This window comes from Geotrypetes seraphini, chromosome 5 (genome assembly GCF_902459505.1).
Source record: "Geotrypetes seraphini chromosome 5, aGeoSer1.1, whole genome shotgun sequence".
NCBI classification, from domain to species: domain Eukaryota; kingdom Metazoa; phylum Chordata; class Amphibia; order Gymnophiona; family Dermophiidae; genus Geotrypetes; species Geotrypetes seraphini.
In genome coordinates, this window is record NC_047088.1 from 146,092,375 (window position 1) to 146,115,456 (window position 23,082).

General features: G+C 45.6%; 1 protein-coding gene and 1 long non-coding RNA gene across 5 annotated transcripts in view; one reads left to right on the forward strand and one right to left on the reverse strand.

Moving 5' to 3' along the window:
* Positions 1-23,082, reverse strand: part of PARD3B (par-3 family cell polarity regulator beta) — a 1,834,390-nt gene that overhangs the window by 1,348,377 nt on the left and 462,931 nt on the right. The window lies entirely within an intron of this gene.
* The window catches only part of LOC117360742, a 121,240-nt gene that overhangs the window by 36,253 nt on the left and 61,905 nt on the right, over positions 1-23,082 (forward strand). The gene's annotated exons all lie outside the window — the stretch shown is intronic.

Below are 23,082 nucleotides of genomic sequence, written 5' to 3' on the forward strand. Positions count from 1 at the left end.
GTCATAGAAATATAGAAATATGATGGCAGATAAAGGCCAAACAGCCCATCCAGACTGCCCAGCCGCAGTAACTATTATCTCTTCCTCTCTCTAAGAGATTCCATGTGCCTATCCTAGGCTTTCTTGAATTCAGACACACTCTCTGTCTCCACTACCTCTTCCAGGAGACTGTTCCATCTACCACCCTTTCTGTAAAAAAGTATTTCCTTAAATTACTCCTGAGCCTGTCACCTCTTAACTTCATCCTATGCCCTCTCATTCCACAGCTTCCTTTCAAATGAAAGAGACTCGACTCATGCGCATTTACATCACGTAGGTATTTAAACGTCTCTTATCATATCTCCCATCTTTCCTCCAAAGTATACAGATTGAGATCTTTAAGTCTATCCCCATACGCCTTAGGATGAAGACCATGCACCATTTTAGTAACCTTCCTCTGGACAGACTCCATCCTTTTTATATATTTTTGAAGGTGTGGCCTCCAGAATTGTATACAATATTCTAAACGAGGTCTCACCAAAGTCTTATACAGGGGCATCAATATCTCCTTTTTCCTACAGTCTCTGAATATTTGACATAAAACATTTGAATTGAGTAACCACTCATGAGGTTGCAGAAGTCTGCTCAACCTATCTGCTAATATATTCTGTTTTACTGCTAGATAAATCACTTTGAGGAATATGTTAAGAGGTATCACAGAGGACCAAATTTGTATCACATCTTGGGAAAGAAGGTGAGACCCTGTACCTCTTTGATTGTTCAAGTAGTACATGGCTACTTGGCTGTCAGTTCTTCGTAACACCTTCCCACGCATGTTCCAGGACCACACTCAAGTAGTACTCATTTGAACAGAGACCATTGGGTCAATAGAGTACACTGAGGTTGCCTGAGATATAGATATGCAAATAGAGTCATGTGAACTGTAGAAGTCATGTGGCATAGAACAGTGTTTCTCAACTGCGGTACGCATACCCCAGGAGGTACACAGTCCGCTTGTTGGGGGCTGATGGGCTGGCCGTTCTCTGGGATCTTTCCCTGCCTGCATATACACTCCCCCCTCTTCCCCCCCCCCCCCCCGCTGAAGCCACTGCCAATTCCTCCCTGCGCCATCTCCAAAGCCAAATCAGTCACCCGACATGTTCCATTCCCACCACCCCCGCCGCAGCTGGTGACTGCACGCGACCAGCCCACAAGCCTTCCCCCCCCATCAATTCTGACATCGGAGAGAAGGTTCCGGGCCAGCCAATTGCTGCCTGGCTGACCCAGACTCTTTTCTCTGATGTCACAATTGACCTGGGGGGGTAAGGCTTGTGGGCTAACCACATGCATTCCCTGCACACACCAGGCCTGTCCCTGTTGCTGCTGCTGCGGCGGCGGGAAGTGGGGTGGGAATGAAGCGTATCGGATGGCAGGGTCGACTTTGGGGGTGAGACAGGGAGGAATCAGCGGTGGCAATAGCTTCTTTGGGGGTGGGCAGGCAGGTAGAGAGGAAGAAAAAGTTGGACTCATAGAGGGACAGAGAGATGTTGATTGGGGAATGGAATGAGGTCTGGAGAAGAGAAAGCATGCAGGAGGCAGAAAGAAAGAAAAATATTGGATGCACAGTCAGAAGGAAGTGCAACCAGAGATTCATGAAATCACCAGACAACAAAGGTAGGAAAAATAATTTTATTTTCAATTTAGTGATCAAAATGTGTCATGGACCGCTATAAATGCCAGCTTTTGCTTATTATGATAGGGATAGCCATGCAGATGGTAACACGTAATTGGAGAAATTATGATTGCCTCAATTTTCCTTTTTGGTGGGCTAATTTATGTTTAAGCTATAGATAAGAGAAAATGAATGCTGACATGTTGGGGCATAGCAATTTATTTAAATTGGTTTGGGGACCATTGACATCTTTTATTTCTTCATTATAGTTATCTTTTGTCTTTAATTTTTGTTTATTTTCATACACATCCAGAGAAGGGTGAAGGTGGAGGGAGGGATACTTTTATCTTAATTTTAGCCCTTTGAATACATACATCCAGGTGGGTGGGATTACATTACTACTTTAAATAGGGAAAGGTTATTGAAATAATCTATGTATTTGTGTTTTAGTTCACAAGTTATTGGATGGGTGGGTTTTCAGGTTAGCCCTAATGAATATGCATGAAAGAGATTGCATGTAATGAAGATGATAGGAATGCAGATCTGCCCCATGCATATTCATTAGGGCTATCCCGAAAATCCGACTGGCTAGTGGTTCTCCAGGACATGGTTGGGGACCACTGATCTAGAGGATATAGATGGCTGAATGTATCTTCTCTTGCTGTAAGAAGAGAAACATCTAGGTGTACAAGGTGTAGAAGATTTCAAGGAGGATAAGGTAACCATAAAGTCTCCATGCTTCTTAATTTTCTGGGTCGCTTCCTCTATTTTATCCTCAAACAAATCCTTTTCCAGACACAGAATATTGGCTAAACGTTCTTGTACATTGTCATCCAGGTCTGAGAATCAAAGTCTCCTCATGGCTATAGATGCTGCTGATATTCTTGATGTGACAACAAATTAAAGACTGAGCGTGCCATAAATGTACGCGTTTCAAGGAAATTATTGATGATGTGTTGAAATGACTCTAAGAGCTCCTTTTACTAAGCTGTGTTAGGGCTTTAACGCACGGAATAGCGCATGCTACATTGCCATGCGTGCTAGACCTTAACGCCAGCATTGAGCTGGCATTAGTTCTAGCCACGTAGTGCGCTGTAATATCCTGCGTGCGCTAAAAACGCTAAAAGCGCACCTTAGTAAAAGGAGCCCCAAGTGTTCTGTAGTTATGTATTGTTCATAATGAGAAAGTTTCTGAACCAGAGACTTAAAAGTTAGAATGTTACGTAAAAGTTATAGCTGAGAATTTTAATACACAACATAGAACTTTGGAAAATTCTGCAACCAACTTTGTCCTGAGTTCTACCCTCTCATCTAGGTGGGTTTCTGCATAGGTTCTGAAGCTATAAATAATAACTTTATTCTTTTATACCGCCATAACTAAAAGTTCTAGGCGGTTTACACTAAAAAGAGCTGGACAATCAGCGAAATATAATAATACAGTCAAAAATACAAATATTTGGAAAATAGAATTTCAATAATAAAACTCACTAAGTAATAAACTTACCGAACAAAGTGGTCTTAATTAATTTCCGAAACAGCAATAGAATAACATAGCTTGCTGAATACATTTGCCTAACCAAGATTGTTGCCTACCATCTTGAAATGCTAGGGTCCTATCTAAGAAGGTCTTATATCTACACCCATTAATTTTTGGATAAGCAAATAAGTAGAAGTTTCTAGTTTCTCTTGATGGTCTATGCAACACAAAATGAGGAAAAAGGTAAGCTGGAGACAATCCCGATATCAGCTTAAAGCAGATACAGGAAAATTTGAATAATATTCTTGCCTCCAAAGGTTGCCAATGAAGTAAATGATAATATGGACTAATATGGTCGTTCTTTTTTAAACCAAAAATCAATCGAACAGCTATATTCTGAATTATCCTTAATTTCCTAAGAATTATTTTGGGTGCTCCTAAATAGATGATGTTACAATAGTCTAAAATAGATCAAACTAATGCCTGCACCAATAGTCTGAATGATAAAGGATCAAAATATTTTTTTACGGTTCTTAATTTCCACAATGTAAAAAAGCATTTTTATACCACTAAGTTCATGTGTTCTGTTAGTGTTACATGTCAGTGTGACTCCCAGAATTTTGATAATAGATTTAATAATTGGGTAGTCATGACCATTCTTTAGTGTAGATTCTAGCAGTAGGGACTGATGTTGCAGATGAGGTCTGTCAAACCCTGGACAGGACTGCACTCTGTATAATATGTCTAATTTACATGGTGTTGCTGGAATTAAATGTTGTGTTTCCCAGTTCTTAAACATTGCTCCTTTCATTAAATTATGAAAAGACAGTTTTAAACAGTCCTTTGGTCACTGGTTGTAATTAAAGGCATCCATCAACTCTGCTCTTGGCTCAGCCTCTGATTCCCTTTTAATGGGGAGAGCATGACCTATCCACCTGATAAAAGTTATAAAAGACAAATTTTCAGGTGGAGACCTTCTACAAGGAGGTGGTGAAGATAGGTCCAATGGTGTTCCATATAACTCCTCTACAGACAGTTCTGGATACTCCAAAGAAGACTGCAATGACAGGTCAGAGTCATATTCCTTGATGTCATGCCTCAGAGATGGTGAACACCTAGGACATTGAGGTGATCATCAAGGAAGGCTCTAAGAAGAATGTTGGGGAGAACACTGACTGTATTTATGGGGAGACTGGAGGTTAAATGATATATATCTCGACATTGAGCCAATGAGGGCCTGTTTCTCCAAAGTGCGTCCCGATTTTAGGCAGCTGTAGGCGTCCTACAGCTGTCTAATCAGCCAATTGGGATGCACGTTTTTAAAAAAAATGCTCCCCAGGCAGGCCGCCTATATTGAAGGTGCCTCCGGGAGCCTAGGGAGACCCGCAAGACGCCTAAGCTCGCCTAAAGGCCTTAGGCAAACCTAGGCGGCCCTACGCATCTCCCTAGTAGAGGAAGAGACGCTTAAAATGTAGGCCAGCAAAATGCTGGTCTACTTTGTAAGTAGACGCGGCCGCTATACTGATCGCGGCAAGGGATCTCCCTGCTGCAATAAATATAGCGGCCGCGGCCGCCTGTTCCATCACGGCAGGAGGATGCCCAACTCCTCCTGTCGGAACCCCGAACTCCCCCTCCCCCCAAACTGTTAATCGCCAACAGGAGGATGCCCAACTCCTCCTGTCGGAACCCCGAACCCCGGACCCCCCTCCCCCCCAAACTCGTAATCGCCGACAGGAGGATGCCCAACTCCTCCTGTCGGAACCCCGAACCCCCCTCCCCCCAAACTCGTAATCGCCGACAGGAGGATGCCCAACTCCTCCTGTTGGAACCCTGGACCCCCCTCCCCCCAAACTTGTAATCGCCGACAGGATGCCCAACTCCTCCTGCCAGAAAGCCCGACGACCCCCCGCCCCAACTAATCTCCCTCCCCAACTAACCTTTTAATGTTGGTCGGCTGGACGGGTCTTGCTGCCGTCCATCCGACAGGCCCGCCTCGTGGAAATGAGATGGGCCCGCCCCTTCCCGGCCCATCCCCGCTAAATCTAAGGCCTGATTGGCCCAGGTGCCTAGCCTTAATGAAGTGGAGTTCAAGACTGAGCCCTTGAACCTTTGAGCCCTAGGGGTGTTGCTCAGACTGGGCTCATGTGGGATGCGTGGAAGCCATACCTGCACCGTGTGACTTCAGCATTACAGCCAACTTTTTTTGGTCTTGTAAAGATGGTGCTGGTACTTATATTACAGTCAGTACAGAGGACATAAACTGCACCTGGTGTCAAGACAGGCATGTTGAGGCATGCCTCTGAGGAGACACCAATTGTAGAGATGGAGACCTAGGCTTGGTGTATCTACCCTTTGAATACATTGATAGTGTAGACTAGTGTCTCTCAAACTTTTTCTTAGCTCTGGCACACTAAGGGCTCCTTTTACTAAGCTGCGCTAGCAATTTTGCTGCACATGCTAGACGCTAATGCCTCCATAGAGCTGGCGTTAGTTTTTCCGCATAGCATGGGGTTAATACGCGCTAATCTGCAGCGTGCGCTAAAAACGCTACCGCAGCTTAGTAAAATGAGCCCTAAATGGAGCAAATGTTTTTTGTGGCACATTATAATAGAAATTATAAAATTGCAAAACCAAAAAAAAATTAAATTTGAGAAATATTTATTTAAAGTTCTTTAAGCTTTGTAAGGGTAATTGGAACAATGGTAAAACTAAAGTAGATAAAATATAATTGCTAATCAATGTGATAGATGTGTATGTTTTGGGGTCAAATTAACTCAAAACATAGCTCGATAGTCAACAACCAAAAACACAAATTTCATCATCCACTATCTGCAGTCATTTTCTTTTTTTTCGATTTAATTTCTGTCAGAGCTGAAAATCCAAGTTTGAAAAGATAAAGAAGATCCAAATGGTAACAAAACTTTGATTGCATAGTTGCTCAAGTTAAGATAACTATTACATAAAAAATAAAAGGACCAATCATGTCAAAGAATGATGCTTGTCTGGGCGGTTGTATCCTTACGCACAGAGATACTCATATCTTTGACAGACTCTCACGTATGCGACATAGTGTATACTTATGAAGGGAATTTTTTAAAAATAAAGTAAAATTCTGGAATCGCTTGGGGTATACCACGGTAGAGAGTTGCACGGGGACAGAAAACCCACCTGTCCCCGCCAAAATCCAACCTGTCCCTGCCAAAATCCCACCTGTTTCCATGAGGAATCCCTCCATCCCCACAAGAAATCCTCTCTGTCCCTGCCCATCCCCCCATAAAAGTTACCTGTCCCCATAAAAAGCAGCAATTATTTCATAAAGTTTTGATTTTTTTTAAGCCTTAATTTATTAAAACCAACAATAAAATATAATCCTTTTTTAACATCCCCTCCTTGTTTTCTAATATCCCCTCCTTTCAATAAAAAAATATTTTTAGTAATAATCCATGAGTCACAAAGCAAGGGTGCACCTAGGAAAAGGGAGCATCATAAACACTGCAGTGAGCATTAGAACATTAATATACCCATTGTTAAACTGAAGCCAGATTAATACAGATCGATCCTGCACAGTCAACGCTAAAAGAAAACAGTCCTTTTCATACATACAGAACACAAACTCCCTACCCCTCACACTGGCCTACTTGCTTCCTTGTCACCATCACCACACTCTCCTATCCCTGATCCTGTCACCATCATCTCTGTACCCTCTTATGCATGTTCCTGTCACCAGATTCTCTCCCTTCCCCTTCATCCCATCCAGCTTGCCACTTCACTCTCCCTACCTCTCTCTCTGCCCAAGGTAGAAGGCTATCACCTTGGCTGGCCTGTTTGCCACCTTATTCTCTAGCCACCTGTTATCCCATGCTATATGTCATCATTGTCTCATTATCCCTACCCCTTATGATGGTCGTCACCTGTCCCTTTTGCTAGTTTTCATATTAGCCATACTACCTGTTTACTTGTCTTTGCTATCTTGTGCCCTCCTCCTTTCCCTGTCACCTCACTCTCTCCCTTCATGCTAGCTCTCACTCTTTCTTCTCCTCACCCTGGCCTGCCTGTCACTTCCTTCTCCCTTCCTCCTAGCTGTCCCCCACAATCCCAAGCCCACTCCTGCATAACCTGTGGGCCAAATTGACTCTCCTCTCTTTCCTCCCCTGCCTGTCACATGCATGCCAAGTCCCAGCACCCACCAAGCCTTTCCTCCTCCCCCATCCCCCACCAGCAACACCAGCCAGCTCCTGCCAAGTAGTTTGGCAGAGGGAGTAGGCCCTCTCCCAGCCAGCCACCCCAGTGCCCAGTGAAGGGGCATATACTTCCTGTAAGTCCATTCTATTCCTGCTTGTCTAACATATTAAAAAAACTGTTGAAACAGTTCTTGTTTGTCAAGAGGCCACAAGGTCTTTTCTTTTTCTGTTCTATTGCTGATTAGTTTTGCCAAGGTTACCCCCACATCTTGTGCACATCCTGTGCTGTGCATCAGGAATAAGATTATAAGCATTGCTAGACCTCAGACAAGACAGTATTATATGCCATAGTTATGGAAACTTCCCAAACCCCCCCCCCCCTTATGTTTGCTACCTTTTTCTAGTTACTTTTATGTATCCTGTTACCATATATGGTCTTTCCTACAGTCATATGCTGAGAAAACTGACCCATGTGAAATGCTATATATATGTATGCAGTACTATGAATAAAAGAGACATCTCTTTGCATATTTGCATGTGCGTTTGTTTGTGTGTGTGATTTCTTTCTAAAGAGGTGTCCCCGAATGCATCTGTAGTGAGGACAGCAGAACGAGGCTAATACAAATTGGGACCTGGTTATTTCAGCCAGGAGCTGCTGCCACCTTCGCCACAGTAGTGGAGAGCCATGGAGGGGGAGATGCAGGGTTCTGGCCTGGCTCCCCCCCCCCCAAGGTCCTTCCCTTCTCCAGACGCAGTGCTCACACTTACCCCGGCAACTTTGGCCAGCTCAGGTTGGAGCAAGGCAGAATGCAGCTGGGAGCCAGAGAGCCATCCCACTCCTCGCTCAGGCGGTTGCACAAAGGCAATGGAAAATGAAGAGCCGCAGCTCCCCAGAAGGAGCAATTCAGCTGCCGGCTCTCCCTCCTCTGGAGCTCATCATGTAGGCAGTAAGCTCAACACAGGCACACATTGGTTCAGCTGCAACACAATGGGCCAATCACAAATGACCTTAGAACTCTGAGTTTGTTTGTGATTGGCCCATTGTGCTGCAGCTGAACCAATGTGTGCCTGTGCCGAGCTTACTGCCTACGTGATGAGCTCCATGCCTACATGACATGCTGCTGATTCGTTGGGACATGGAGCTCAGTGCAGCACTGAACAGAAATAAGGTAGGCCTTGAGTCGGGAAGATAAGAACTCCAGTTCCATCCCCGTTGGAGTCCCGTGAGCCTTGAAGGGGTCCCCGTGGGAATCCCGTGGGCTTGGGAGGGGTCCCTGTGGGAGTCCCGTTGACCTAGGGGGGATCCCCACGGGACCCGCAGGATTCCTGCGATCCCCGTTCCCATGCAGATTTCTACACCACGGTGCCTTTGCACACAGTTTGAGAGACAGTCGTGTAGATGCTTTAGTCAACTCAAGTGATGTGCCTGGAAGGGGTAGGAGGCTTGTGCTTCTTAGCCTTTTTACAAGTTTCCCCTAATGAAGGCAAAGGAGACAAAGTAGTCGTCTGAGGCATTGATGCTCTTGGTGTTGATGTCAAAGGTGGTCGGTAAACATCAGCATCGGAGTCGGCAGACATTGTCAATGTTCCTAGTTTCCTGAAAAGTTATTCGTATTGAACTTGTCTAGCTTTCAACAATCTTTTCTGAAATTTGGAACAGAGGGTGCAGTAAATATCATGGTATTCCGGATCCAGGCACTATATTCACCAATTGTGTGAATCAGTTGCTGAAATAGTCCGATTACACCGAATGTACAACTTAAAGATACATGGAACCTTGGACATGGAGGGGAACACTGCCGACATGAGATTAAAGGACTCAATGGTCTGGAAAGGTCAAGTAAATGTTGAGCTGAAAATGAATCGATGCTCCTGGCCTGAAAACAGGATGAGAGGAACCCAAAAGTCCCAAACAAATTTTTGTTAAAAATAAAAAAAATTTTAACATGGAAGAAAATACAGCAACTAAAATAATAAAGTCTGACCTTGGTACCGGGAAAGATGGTAGAGGCGCTGATAAAAAACCGCATCATTGATAACCTTGATGGACACAATCCGATGAGGATCAGCCAGATTGGCTTTAGCAAAGGAAGATCTTGCTTGACAAGCATACTGCACTTATTTGAGGGAGTAAGCAGGCAGATAGACAAGGGTGACCCAGTCGAAATTGTATATCTGGATTTTCAGAAGGCATTCGACAAGGTCTAGCATGAATGAGTACTTTGAAAAATTGTGAGCCATGGAATCGAGGGTGATAGATTCACGTGGATTAAAAACTGTTTGGCGGATAGGAAAAAGAGAACGGGAGTAAATGGACAATACTCAGACTGGAAAAGCATCATGAGTGGAATACCACAGGGTTTGGTGCTTGGGCCCATGCTCTTCAACATATTTATAAACGACCTGGAAATTGGTGCGACGAGTGAGGTGATTAAATTTACAGACGATACAAAGTTATTCAGAGTAGTGAAGACACAGAAGGATTGCAAAGACCTGCAACGTGACATAAACATGCTCGAGGAATGGGCCGCAACAAGGAATATGCTGTTTAACGTGGATAAGTGTAAGGTGATGCATGTCGGCAACAAAAATCTTATACAAGAATACAGGATGTCCAATGCAGTACTCGGAGAGACACCCCCCCCCCCCCCGGGAAAGAGATTTGGGAGTACTGGTAGACAAGTCAATGAAGCTGTCCGCACAATGTGCGGTGGCGGCAAAAAGGGCAAACAGAATGCTAGAAATGATTAAGGGGATCACAAACAGATCTGAGAAGGTTATCATGCTGCTGTACCGGGCCCACACCTGGAATACTACATCCAGCACTGGTCACCGTACATGAAGAAGGACATTGTATTAATTGTAAGGGTCCAGAGAAGAGCGACTAAAATGGTTAAGGGGCTGGAGGAGTTGCCGTACAGTGAGAGATTGGAGAAACTGGTCCTCTTCTCCCTTGAAAAGAGGAGACTGAGAGGAGATATGATAGAAACATTCAAGATAATGAAGGGAATAGACTTACCGTATTTTCGCGGATATAACGCGCACCTGTGTAAAACGCGCACAGGGGTATAGCGCGCAGAAATCACGATGATATGTACCAAAACTTTTCTATACCGCGCTCAGGCATATAACGCGCATGATGCCCGACGCTCCTTTCGCCCGCCCTGACTTTCCGCGCGCTGTCCCGACTCTCCGTTCACCCCCCCTGACTTTCCGTGCACTGTCCCCCCTTGAAGTCCTGTCCCCCTTGAAGGTCTGTCCCCATCCTGAAAGCCTGATGCCCCCCCCCGACGTCCGATACATCCCCCCCCCCGGCAGGACCACTCGCACCCTCACCCCGAAGGACCGCCGACTCCCCAACAATATCGGGCCAGGAGGGAGCCCAAACCCTCCTGGCCACGGCGACCCCCTAACCCCACCCCGCACTACATTACGGGCAGGAGGGATCCCAGGCCCTCCTGCCCTCGACGCAAACCCCCTCCCTCCAACGACCGCCCCCCCCAAGAACCTCCGCCCGTCCCCCAGCCGACCCGCGACCCCCCTGGCCGACCCCCACGATACCCCCACCCGCCTTCCCCGTACCTTTGTGTAGTTGGGCCAGAAGGGAGCCCAAACCCTCCTGGCCACGGCGACCCCCTAACCCCACCCCGCACTACATTACGGGCAGGAGGGATCCCAGGCCCTCCTGCCCTCGACGCAAACCCCCTCCCCCCAACGACCGCCCCCCCCAAGAACCTCCGCCCGTCCCCCAGCCGACCCGCGACCCCCCTGGCCGACCCCCACGACCCCCCCACCCCCCTTCCCCGTACCTTTGGAAGTTGGCCGGACAGACGGGAGCCAAACCCGCCTGTCCGGCAGGCAGCCAACGAAGAAATGAGGCCGGATTGGCCCATCCGTCCTAAAGCTCCGCCTACTGGTGGGGCCTAAGGCGCGTGGGCCAATCAGAATAGGCCCTGGAGCCTTAGGTCCCAGCTGGGGGCGCGGCCTGAGGCACATGGGCCAAACCTGACCATGTGTCTCAGGCCGCGCCCCCAGGTGGGACCTAAGGCTCCATGGCCTATTCTGATTGGCCCACGCGCCTTAGGCCCCACCAGTAGGCGGAGCTTTAGGACGGATGGGCCAATCCGGCCTCATTTCTTCATTGGCTGCCTGCCGGACAGGCGGGTTTGGCTCCCGTCTGTCCGGCCAACTTCCAAAGGTACGGGGAAGGGGGGTGGGGGGGTCGTGGGGGTCGGCCAGGGGGGTCGCGGGTCGGCTGGGGGACGGGCGGAGGTTCTTGGGGGGGGCGGTCGTTGGAGGGAGGGGGGTTTGCGTCGAGGGCAGGAGGGCCTGGGATCCCTCCTGCCCGTAATGTAGTGCGGGGTGGGGTTAGGGGGTCGCCGTGGCCAGGAGGGTTTGGGCTCCCTTCTGGCCCAACTACACAAAGGTACGGGGAAGGCGGGTGGGGGTGTCGTGGGGGTCGGCCAGGGGGGTCGCGGGTCGGCTGGGGGACGGGCGGAGGTTCTTGGGGGGGGCGGTCGTTGGAGGGAGGGGGGTTTGCGTCGAGGGCAGGAGGGCCTGGGATCCCTCCTGCCCGTAATGTAGTGCGGGGTGGGGGTAGGGGGTCGCCGTGGCCAGGAGGGTTTGGGCTCCCTCCTGGCCCGATATTGTCGGGAAGTCGGCGGTCCTTCGGGGTGGGGGTGCGAGTGGTCCTGCCGGGGGGGATGTATCGGACGTCGGGGAGTCGGCCGGGCAAGAGGGCTTGGGCTCCCTCTTGCTCCGATCGTGGATGCGGGTGCGGGTGGGAGCGCGTGCGAGCGGTCGTTCGGGGTGGGGGTGCGAGCGGTCCTGCTGGGGGGGTGAATCGGGCGTCGGGCGGGGTGGGAACTATGTTTAAAATCTTTTCTATACCGCGCTCAGGCATATAACGCGCGAGGGGTATGCGCGGTACGTAAAATCACGTATAACGCGCGCGTTATATCCGCGAAAATACGGTAGTAGATAAAGACAGGTTGTTCACCCTCTCCAAGGTAGAGAGAATGAGATGGCACTCTCTAATGTTAAAAGGGGATAGATTCCGTACAAACATAAGGAAGGTCTTCTTCACTCAGAGAGTGGTAGAAATCTGAAACGTTCTTCCGGAGGCTGTTATAGGGGAAAACATCCTCCAGGTAGTCAAGACAAAGTTAAACAAGTTCCTGCAGAACCAGAACATATGCAGTTAAGGCTAGACTCAGTTAGGGCACTAGTTTTTGACCTAAGGGCCACCGTGAGAGCGGACTACTGGGCACTATGCATCACTGGTCTGACCAGCAGCGGCAAATCTTATGTTCTTAATGGAGAAAGGATTGATCTCCCTTGCATTTGGCTTATTGGCCACCTATGAAAATATAACACCAAATGACTCTCAGTGTTAGTCTTAAGGTAATACTTCTGTGGATCAGATGTCAAACAAAACGTCTGACCCCCCCCCTAGTAGTAGTATAAAAAAAATCATCAGGTATCAGGTGGCACCATTTTTGGAGAGGCAGTCAACAAAGCAGGAATTACTAAGGATCACACCTGTCTCCATTATTCCCAAACTGATTGGTGTGAGACAGATAGAAGTCAACCATGTATGCCTGATTTAATATTCCTTATCAATAGGGGGGGAAACCCCTTCATTTTAACCTATATAGCTCAGAATTTGCTGTTTAACTAAAAAAAAGAAAAAGAAAGAAACATAAGATTCCCTTGATTGCCACATTGCTTTCTGTTCCCTACTGGGTATAACTAGAAGGCAAATAATCAAGAAGCCATTCTTTGGTTACATATTCAAGGAGTTTTGTATGATTGGTAGAGAAGCTTGGGAAAACAAAAGGTATTGTCAGATTATAATACTTTACATCATTTTGCAAGGGATGAATAGCTCTAGATTTATGCACACATCCAGGGAAGGGTGGGAGGGTGTTATTTCCTTTGTTTTATCCCTTTAAGAATTCATTTTGTATTGTTACTGATGGATTGTAAGTGCTGATTCTGTTTATTAATGTATGTATAATTTTATGCACTTTGTATTAGCCTTGAAAATTGAATAAAGTTTCAGCAGGAAATTAAAAAAAAAAAAAGAAATACTGAGCACATCATTCAAGAACTTTCAAAAAGCTAATGGACGTTTTTTTTAAAATGAAATATTACAGGTGGCTTAGATATATCTGAGGAAATCCCAGGTTCAGGAAATGCAGACTGAAATAAAACAGATGAACACTAACAGACAGAACTGCAGGATGTGTATATGGCTATGCAAAAAACAGGCCAGGCATTAAATAGCCCATGACTAATAGAAAAAATGTGTCACATCTGTAGAATGACTGAATATAAATATTAGTTCCTGACCCCTTACACTCAAAAGACTTTAATGGTCAGGAAAGGCAAGCAATATAAACAAACATCCATCACCAAGTTACAGTAACTCTTCTTTTAATCTTGGTCAAGAATTTCCTATTTGTTAAAAGCTATTTGTGCCTTGTGCCTGAGGCAAAGCCTTTACCTTCTCTAAGCCACTTAGAAATAAGCAGTAAATAACATGCTCACAGATCATAAAATCAACATCAAATTTTAAAACAAAGCAGGTTTTCAACAACTAAAAAGAACGTCAGTTTAATGCTCAAGCTTCTATGACCAGAGTATCATTTGGACTATACTTCTTATTAAAGTGATAATTCTATAAGCAACTTGAATATCTAAAACATTTTGAATGTTCAAGCAGAATAGACATACTGGGTTATATCAATGAACCATCTAACCCAGTATACTGTCGCCAACAGTGGCCAATCCAGGTCTCATTACCTAGCAGAAACCCAAATAGTTGTAACCCGTTCTGAGCTCATTGAGGACAAAGGGATAGAAAAAGAATTAAATAAATAAATAAGAACTGTGGTAATACTTCTTGTTTATGAGGTTAAGTTTCATAGACTTCTCAGATAGAAGACCAAAATCCTCCGCAAATCTAAGTACCACACAGGAACAGTGGTGGAGACAAGAACAGTCAGGACAACACAAAAATGTAGAGAATGACACAGGGACAAATTTATCCCCGTCCCTGAGGGAACTCATTTTCCCGTCCCTTTGAGTTCTTGCTTGTTTATGTAGTACATGGCGACTTGGTTGTCTGTGCACAGGAGAAGAACCTGAGGGTAGAGAAGGTGCTGGAAGGCCTTGAGAGCATAGAACATGGCCCTGAGTTCCAGGAAATTGATGTGATGTTGACGCTCCTGAGGGGTCCAGAGTCCCTGGGTGCGAAGATCTCCCAGGTGAGCTCCCCATGCATAGGGGGAGGCATCTGTGGTTATGATGATGGAGTGAGGGGGTGGATGAAAGAGTAGACCCCTGGAAAGATTGGAGGAGTTCAACCACCATTGAAGAGATTGCTGAAGAGACGATGTCACAGAGATGGGATGAGAAAGAGGATCCGTGGTCTGTGACCATTGGTTGGCTAGAGTCCATTGAGGTGTCCTGAGGTGGAGTCGCGCCAGAAGAAGCACATGGACCGTCGAGGCCATGTGGCCCAGGAGGACCATCATATGTCGAGCTGGAATGGAGCGACGAAGGAGTACCTGGCGGCAGAGGTGGAGCAGGGTCCGTTGGCGGTCTGAGGGGAGAAACGCCCTCATCAGAGTGGTGTCGAGGACGGCTCCAATGAACTGAAATCACTGTGTGGGAAGCAGATGCGACTTTGGGTAGTTGATCTCGAACCCCAGGAGGTGGAGGAAGGAGATGGTGTGCTGAGTGGCTTGTAGCACAAGTGGAGACGTAGGTGCTTTCACTAACCAATCGTCCAAGTAGGGGAACACCTGGAGGTTGTGAGACCTGAGAAAGGCCGCCACCACAATGAGGCACTTGGTGAACACCCTGGGCGATGATGCGAGGCCAAAGGGTAGCACTTTGTACTGATAGTGACGGTGCTGTATCTGAAATCGGAGGTAGCTACGTGAAGTCAGATTGATTGGAATGTGAGTGTGGGCCTCTTTGAGGTCTAGGGAACATAGCCAGTCGTGTTGAGAGAGAAGAGGGTAAAGCGTGGCAAGGGAGAGCATTCTGAACTTTTCCTTGACCAGACCCTTGTTGAGGTCCCGGAGATCGAGGATGGGACGGAGGTCTCCTGTCTTCTTGGGAACCAGGAAGTAGCGGGAGTAGAATCCCTGACCCCTTTGGTTTGAGGGTACCTCTTCGATGGCATTGAGAAGAAGGAGGGAGTGGACCTCCCTCAGGAGGAGGGGGGATTGGGAGGAGTGGGAAGCAGACTCTATGGGAGGATTGTCTGGTGGAAGAGTCTGAAAATTCAGAGAGTAGCCGTGGCGAATGATGTTGAGGACCCACTGGTCTGATGTGATGACCTCCCAACGGCTGAGGAAGAGTTGTAGGCGGCCTCCGATAGGCTGAAGAAGAGGCAATGATGGAGGGAGACTGGCTATGCCCTGGAGAAAAGAGTCAAAAGGGTTGAGATGGTTTTGACGGAGGGAGAGGCTTGGCAGGTTGATGAGACTTGGAGCGAGCCTGAGGTTGATGCTGGTGACGATGACGGCGAGGCTGCTGTTGAGGCGGGTTGAGAGGTCTGGCCGAGAACCTGCGCTGGTAGGAGGACTGCTGTCTGTAGGGGCGAGCAGGCGGAGTCTTCTTTTTAGGTTTCACCAGAGTATCCCACCTGGTCTCGTGTGCTGAGAGTTTCTGGGTTGTTGAGTCCAGGGACTCCCCGAAGAGTTCATCACCAAGACAAGGTGCGTTAGCCAGGCGGTCTTGGTGGTTAATGTCGAGGTCAGAAACTATCAGCCAGGCCAGACGCCGCATGGCAACAGCCATGGCAGATGCTCGAGAGGTCAGCTTAAATGAGTCATAAATGGAGCGCACCATGAATTTCCGCAGTTGGAGTAGACTGGAAATTTGTTGTTGAAAAAGAGGGACCTTACGTTCCGGAATGTATTTTTGTAAGGAGGAGAGTTTTTACACCAGATGCTTCATGTAGAAGGAGAAGTGAAAGGTGTAATTATTTGCCCTGTTGGCCAGCATTGCATTCTGGAAAAGGCGCTTGTCAAACTTATCCATAGTTTTTCCCTCTCTGCCAGGAGGGGTGGAGGCATAGACACTGGAGCCCTGGGTTTTCTTTAAGGTGGACTCCACCAGGAGAGATTCATGGGCAATTGAGGCTCGTCAAACCCAGGGATGGGAATGACCCGGTACAAGCTATCCAATTTGCGAGGGGCCCCAGGGACAGTGAGGGGGTTCTCCCAGTTTTTATAAAAAGTTTCCCGTAGAATGTCGTGGACGGGTAACTTAAGGAATTCTTTGTGAGGTTGTTCAAAGTCTAGGGCATCGAGAAAAGCCTGGGACTTTTTAGAGTCGGACTCTAAGGGAATGGAAAGAGCAGTTGACATCTCCCTGAGGAATTTGGTAAAAGAAGACTGTTCAGGTTTTGAAACAGTATCAGCCACCGAGGGTTCCTCGTCCGTCGATGAAGCGTCTTCCTCGGTACCGTGCGGGGATTCTTCCCATAAGTCCGGGTCCCTGATGTCGGTGTGCGCACGGCGGGACATCGGTGTGGAGGGCTCGGCATGGCGGGTCTTGGAGAAAGACTTGCCGGAGCGTACCGAGGCGGTACCGGGAGAGGAAGACCGGTGCCGTTCCTGGTACCGGGAAGGGTCGGTATCAGAGCGGGCTTGCACCGTAGGTTGGGAACGGTGTGGTTCAGCCGAGAGCACCGGCATGGAAGTGTTAAGCGGTACCGAGGGAGTCGATACCGATGGGATCGTGCGAGGCTCGGACCGGTCCTGTACCGAAAGGTGTGGGGCCAGCATCGCCGGCAACAGTTGTTGGAGTTGCTGCTGCAGCTGCTCTTGTAATTGGACTTGGAGTATGGCCGCGATGCGGTCGTCCAGGGGAGGCACCGGTACCGCTTTTTTCTTCTTCGGTACCATAGGTGCCGCTCTACGCTCCGGCGATGAGGAGGCCGATGACGAGCCACTCACCGATATCGGAGCGGAGCGTTTGCGGGGTCAGTGCGGTGCCGGGAGGACCGGGGTCGCAACTGTGGCAGGAGGGCGCTCAAGGGAAGTGGAAGGCTTCTTAGCCGGCTTACCTGGGGCCAGCGACCCCGAAGAAGGATCCGGTAGCGTCGAAGTAGTCGGTGCCGACTTTTGGGGTGCCGTCGACGTCGCAGCAGATTCCATGGCAGATCCGGTACCGAAAAGAATATTCTGTTGGATCTGCCTATTTTTCAATGTGCGCTTTTTAAGAGTAGCACAGCGGGTGCAGGTGTCAGCCCGATGCTCCGGACACAAGCACTGCAGGCACCAATTGTGCGGGTCGGTGAGAGAGATCGGGCGTACACACCGCTGGCACTTCTTAAAGCCCGGTTGAGTGGGCATGAAGGGAAAGACGGCCTCCGCAAAATCGAAGCCGGAGGCCTGTATGGTGGCAACAGGCCCCGCCGGGGCCGGCCTGAAAAATAAGGAAAACTCGACGAGTTTTTTTTTTTTTTTGAAAGTAAAGTAAAGGTAATCCGAAGGAGAAAAATAGAAGAAAATGAAAAAATACGCGAGCGGGAAGGCCAAAATTAGTTTTTCAACGGCCGTTGAAAACACATGCGTCTTCTTCGCTCCGCGGAAACGAAGAAACTGGGGACCATGCACTCCTCCGTCGGGTGGGAAGGCACTCGCGCATGCGCGGTGCGGCCAACTAGAACTTTCTAGTTAAAAGTGTCCGTACCGGGGCTCCGTCGGTGACGTCACCCATGCGTTAAGAATATGCTGCCTGCTTGTCCTGGGATAAACACCATTATCACTAGCATTATTCTCTTCCTCACAAACTTCTACCTTAGTTTGCTGCCATGGTGAGGATTGCTGCTTTCTGGCTCTCCTAGGCTGTAGTCTGCTGCCTTCAGTCTGCCATATGGCTCTGGGTGGCTGGAGCTGGAGCTGTTTCTGTGTGAAAGTTACTCCCTTTTCTTTCACTGCAGTGTGCTGATTAGCACTTACTGCAGGTAAGCCCTCTGAAGCCTTCTAATCTGGCTTGAACCAGTATCAGCCTGATTGGGTGTGGCTTGTATTCCATCCCTGCTTTTCCCCTTCCCTGGCCTTGTGGCTGCTGGGACATGTAGTCTTTATGGCTGTTTCCTTACAGCTGCCTTGGAAAAAACTAAACCAGTTCTGGATGCTTTAGGCATGGCTTGAGGAGGTTTTGCTACAGGAAGGCTTGGCTTGTGAGCATTCCTAGGAGCTGCTTTGGGAGTTAGACAAGCAGGTTTAGTAATACTTTTAAGGTTTTTAATCCTACATTCCTCCTCTGGCAAGGCTTCCTCCCTAGGAACATGGGCATCCCTGTGACAATATAGATGTTCTGTACAAATAAGTTTAATCAGTTTCTGGTTAAGACAAATTTTTAAAAGTTTACTTCTGGATGGAAAACAGATTTAATGACTCAAATGCATTTTATAATTACTTTGTGTGCTGAGGGAGATTTTATTAATGATTTTCTTCATCTAAAACATATTATAAAAGTGTATACACATAGAAATAAGCATGGGAAATTATCCTCTGCCTTCAAGTGATATGTATTTAGGCATTTCCAGACATGCTATCTGAGCGAGGCAGAGTTAATATACAGGTATATTTTATAAAACATGTATATGCATAGATGACCTAATTTTATATATGGTGCTAAAAACTGCGTGCAGAAATTTGAACACATGTACAGACCGGAAATTATGCTTGAGTACCTGAATATATTCATATAAACCGTTCTGAGCTCCCCTGGGAGAACGGTATAGAAAATAAAGAAATAAATATTGGACAAGCCAATTAGCCCAATAATTAGGCACTAATAATTATTGGCACTTACTGGCAAATTACATGCGCATTTTTAGGTGCCAAGATCCATACATAAATCTAAAGAGGGGGTATGGCCATGGAAGTGAAATGAGCAGATTGGAAGCATTCTTAGAATTTACCTGCACTTTTATAAACTACGGGTGATCTGTATATAATTAACGTGTGAGAATTTGTACCAGGTTTTACTTGGTGTAAATGATCATACCCAAAAATGGGTATGGATCTCAGCACCAAATATTAAATGGAGAGCATTGCTTACAGAGTAGCAATTAATGCAAAATTTGATTGGCCCCATTTATAGACTTGAGTCCAGAGTACACATACCCATACACCTTCAGGGTAAATGTCAATACTTTGAGAGCATGTGTGTGTTGCTTGAGATCAATGTATGAGCATATTTTATAATGTAGGCATAAAATAAGCACCTTTTGATATAGGAATCTTGCTATAAAATCACATTTTTTTTTAGGTCTACTAGCAACTTCCATTAAGGACTAGGGAGTGGTGTTAAGAGAAAACAGAAAACAAATGTATGCAAATCAGGGCACCATCCATCAGACTATGTTATCAAATAAACCAAATGAGAAAATTCTCAGACAGGCTTGAAAGCATGCTAATAAACTTAGAGTGACTTGCCCACAAGATGGATAACCAGTAAATAATTACATTAGTATTTTCTTTTTCTGTCCATCTAGCCTGAAAGTTAAATTAAAAAAAACTAAAAATGGACAAGAAAAATTAAGAGACAGTACCTCTATGAGAATAACCTCTCTTGCAAAGATAGCCTGCTATTGGTTTATATAAAATCACCTTCCTGTCAAAAGAAATCTGTACACAATAGGGGTCAAAGCACAGTCAGAAATCCACATGACAATAACACTGACAAACAGTAACATAAAGCTAATAAAATACATCCCAATAGGCTATAAGTCAAGCAGCAAATATAAACAATGCATTTTGTCATGGAAATGTATTATGTATTTCCTAGCTCAGTCACAATTGAGAACCAAATTAACAGTTCATGCCATGGTCAGCCTCCTTTTGACTAAGCTGACATACTGCTTCGGCCAAGGACAACCTTCACTATTCTGATTCATTTTAATTTTAAGAGCTACTCAAAACCGCAACATCTACAACAAATATGCTTGTTTCCTCTCCATGGAATGCAGATCTCTCATATGTATAGTCATTATGGCCGATAGTTAACAGGACTCTACCCAAAGAAAGTTATCTAGATATTGAGCAGACTCGACCACATTAAGTCCCATGACTGAAAATAATTAGTTCAAGTTATCCATAAAACACTTTAGTACACCATCTGTGTGGTCCACCTTCCCAGGTTCAGTACTATCCAGGTAAACTCAAATTACACTCCAGTATGTGTAATTTACAAGGACAAATGTTTGAATATTGGGCTTACTGTGGATACTTTGAAAACCCATGTGGGTGGTCCTCAAAAGAGAACAGGGATTTCTCACTTTGGACTACATTATTCTCCTACATTTGATATGTATCCTAAGAAAAGAGCCTTGAGGCACATACATTATCTTTCTTATTCTATATAGTATGCCTGAGATTAGGTGTCCATTTAGCATAACTTCTCACATTAAAATGGCAGTTACATGTGTGGCAAAATGTAGGTGCTATTCTGTAAATCTGCACCCTAGTTCTCTGATATGTACATGCAAAGGGGTAGGGGTATGACATGGGAGGGGCAAAGGCAGGTCCATCATTTACAGAATATTGTGACATGTGTAAATGACACATTTAATCATCTGCATTTTGCCTGGCATAAAAGGTCTCAATCTATAACAGCAATTACCCATGTAATTGCCATTATATAATTTGTGCTTTGTACACTAATTCTAGGCACCTAAATGTCACCAACCTTTATGTAATTATTCCCAATGTAAAATTTATATATAGTAGTCACTGTGACTTCCCCCCACCAATAAATCTTAGCAAAGGGAATCAACAACATAGTTGGGCAGAAATAAGGCCATTAATGGGCTACCAAATGATTATTAAACATGGAAGAGCTAGTTTTCCCGTTCCTCCCCCTCAAACAAAATGAAGAGAAACACGAGGGACTGCCAAAATTATTTTTGATAAGTAAAGCATTATTGTAGATTCCAACTTTATTAACTTAACAACAAATGCGATAAGGCCCTCAGTCATACAGCAGGCCTAATATGAAGTTTCAGAAGCTCAACTTACATTTACAAAGTGACTTTCAGAGGTAGAAAAGTCTTTTTAAAAGGTATGAGTGGAAAGGGGCCAGGTGCTCAAGTCAAGTGCTATTGGTGTCTTGCAGATCACAAGGTATGGTTACATGATAATGTTGCATAACAAATGTTAAGAATCTAAGACACATATTTGGCACAGCTGTGATAAAGAGCAGCTATTTAGAAATGGAAATACTAAAGCAGTTCATGTTGAGTGCTGACCATTATTTTTAGAAAGAGGCAACACATACAAATGTAATGCACTATTAGCTGCTCCATGTTATCTAATATTTATTTAAATATAGATAGATAAAAATAAGGTGATGTTGCTCAGAAACCGCACAAGCTTAATGTAATGGTGATCACAGAGAAGCTTAGCCATGCTAATGAATTAAGACACTAAAATTAATTTAAGCATAAGTAAGCAAAATATTATGTGGTAAGAGTGGATAACGTAGCTGGTTTTAAGAAAGGTTTGGACAATTTCCTGGAGGAAAAGTTCATAGACTGTTATTGAGAAAGACATGGGAAAAAACCACTGCTTGCCTTGGATTGGTACCATGGAATGTTGCTACTCCTTGGGTTTTGGCCAGGTACTAGGGACCTGGATTGGCCACTATGAGAATAGGCTACTGGGCTTGATGGACCATTGGTCTGACCCAGTAAGGCTACTCTTATGTTCCTATGTTCTTAATTTGCAATCTGTAAAATAACAATAAGATTCATAAGAACTACCAACCAATTTACAAAGGACAAAGTTATTTATTACCACCATTTAATTTCATACTTCAATACATCTAAGGCAGGGATCTCAAAGTCCCTCCTTGAGGGCCACAATCCAGTCGGGTTTTCAGGATTTCCCTAATAAATATGCATTGAAAGCAATGCATGCACACAGATCTCATGCATATTCATTGGGGAAATCCTGAAAACCCGACTGGATTGCGGCCCTCAAGAAGGGACTTTGAGACCCCTGATCTAAGGTGAGTTACATTCATATATATATTACTGTACAGCTTCTCATACCCACTCCCACACCAGATATCCAATTCATGCAACTATCCTAAAGTTCCTAAGAGCCTCTAATTGATCTGAATCTGCTAATCACAGGTCCTTAAGCTTTCTCATATTAGGTGCTTACAGATTATCCAAAATGTGGCAAAAAAACTTCTATCTGGAGTGAGGAAATTCAACCATGTAATATCATTACTTAAAGAAGCACAATGGCTTCCTTTATCTCATAGGGTAGAATATAAAATTTTTGTATTGGTTCATAAGATATAACATAATGGTCACTCATTGTTTTTATCAAGGCTGTTGATACCATATACACCCTCTCAAATTCTGCCACTTTCTAAATCAAAATCGATTGGTGGTACCTTCTATTCAGCAAATTAGGTTAGATATTTTTGAAGTATAACCTTCAGTGTTACAGGACCTTCATTCTGGAATACTCTTTCATTATATCTGTAGCTAGGGTTTTCAATTGCTATTAAGACAGGTCTTAAAACTTATATGTTTAGTGACACCTTTGGTTAATTTACCATATTCATTTGTTCCTTTGGTCTGGATAGCTACTGTAGGAAGGGGAATGGCAAGCCATGGATCTGTGGGTACAACTCCTGTCTTTCTTCTCTGTCTTACAGGAAATATATTTTATTTTCTTTTAATTATGTTTAGTGGTTATAATTTATTAGGTTAAATTGTA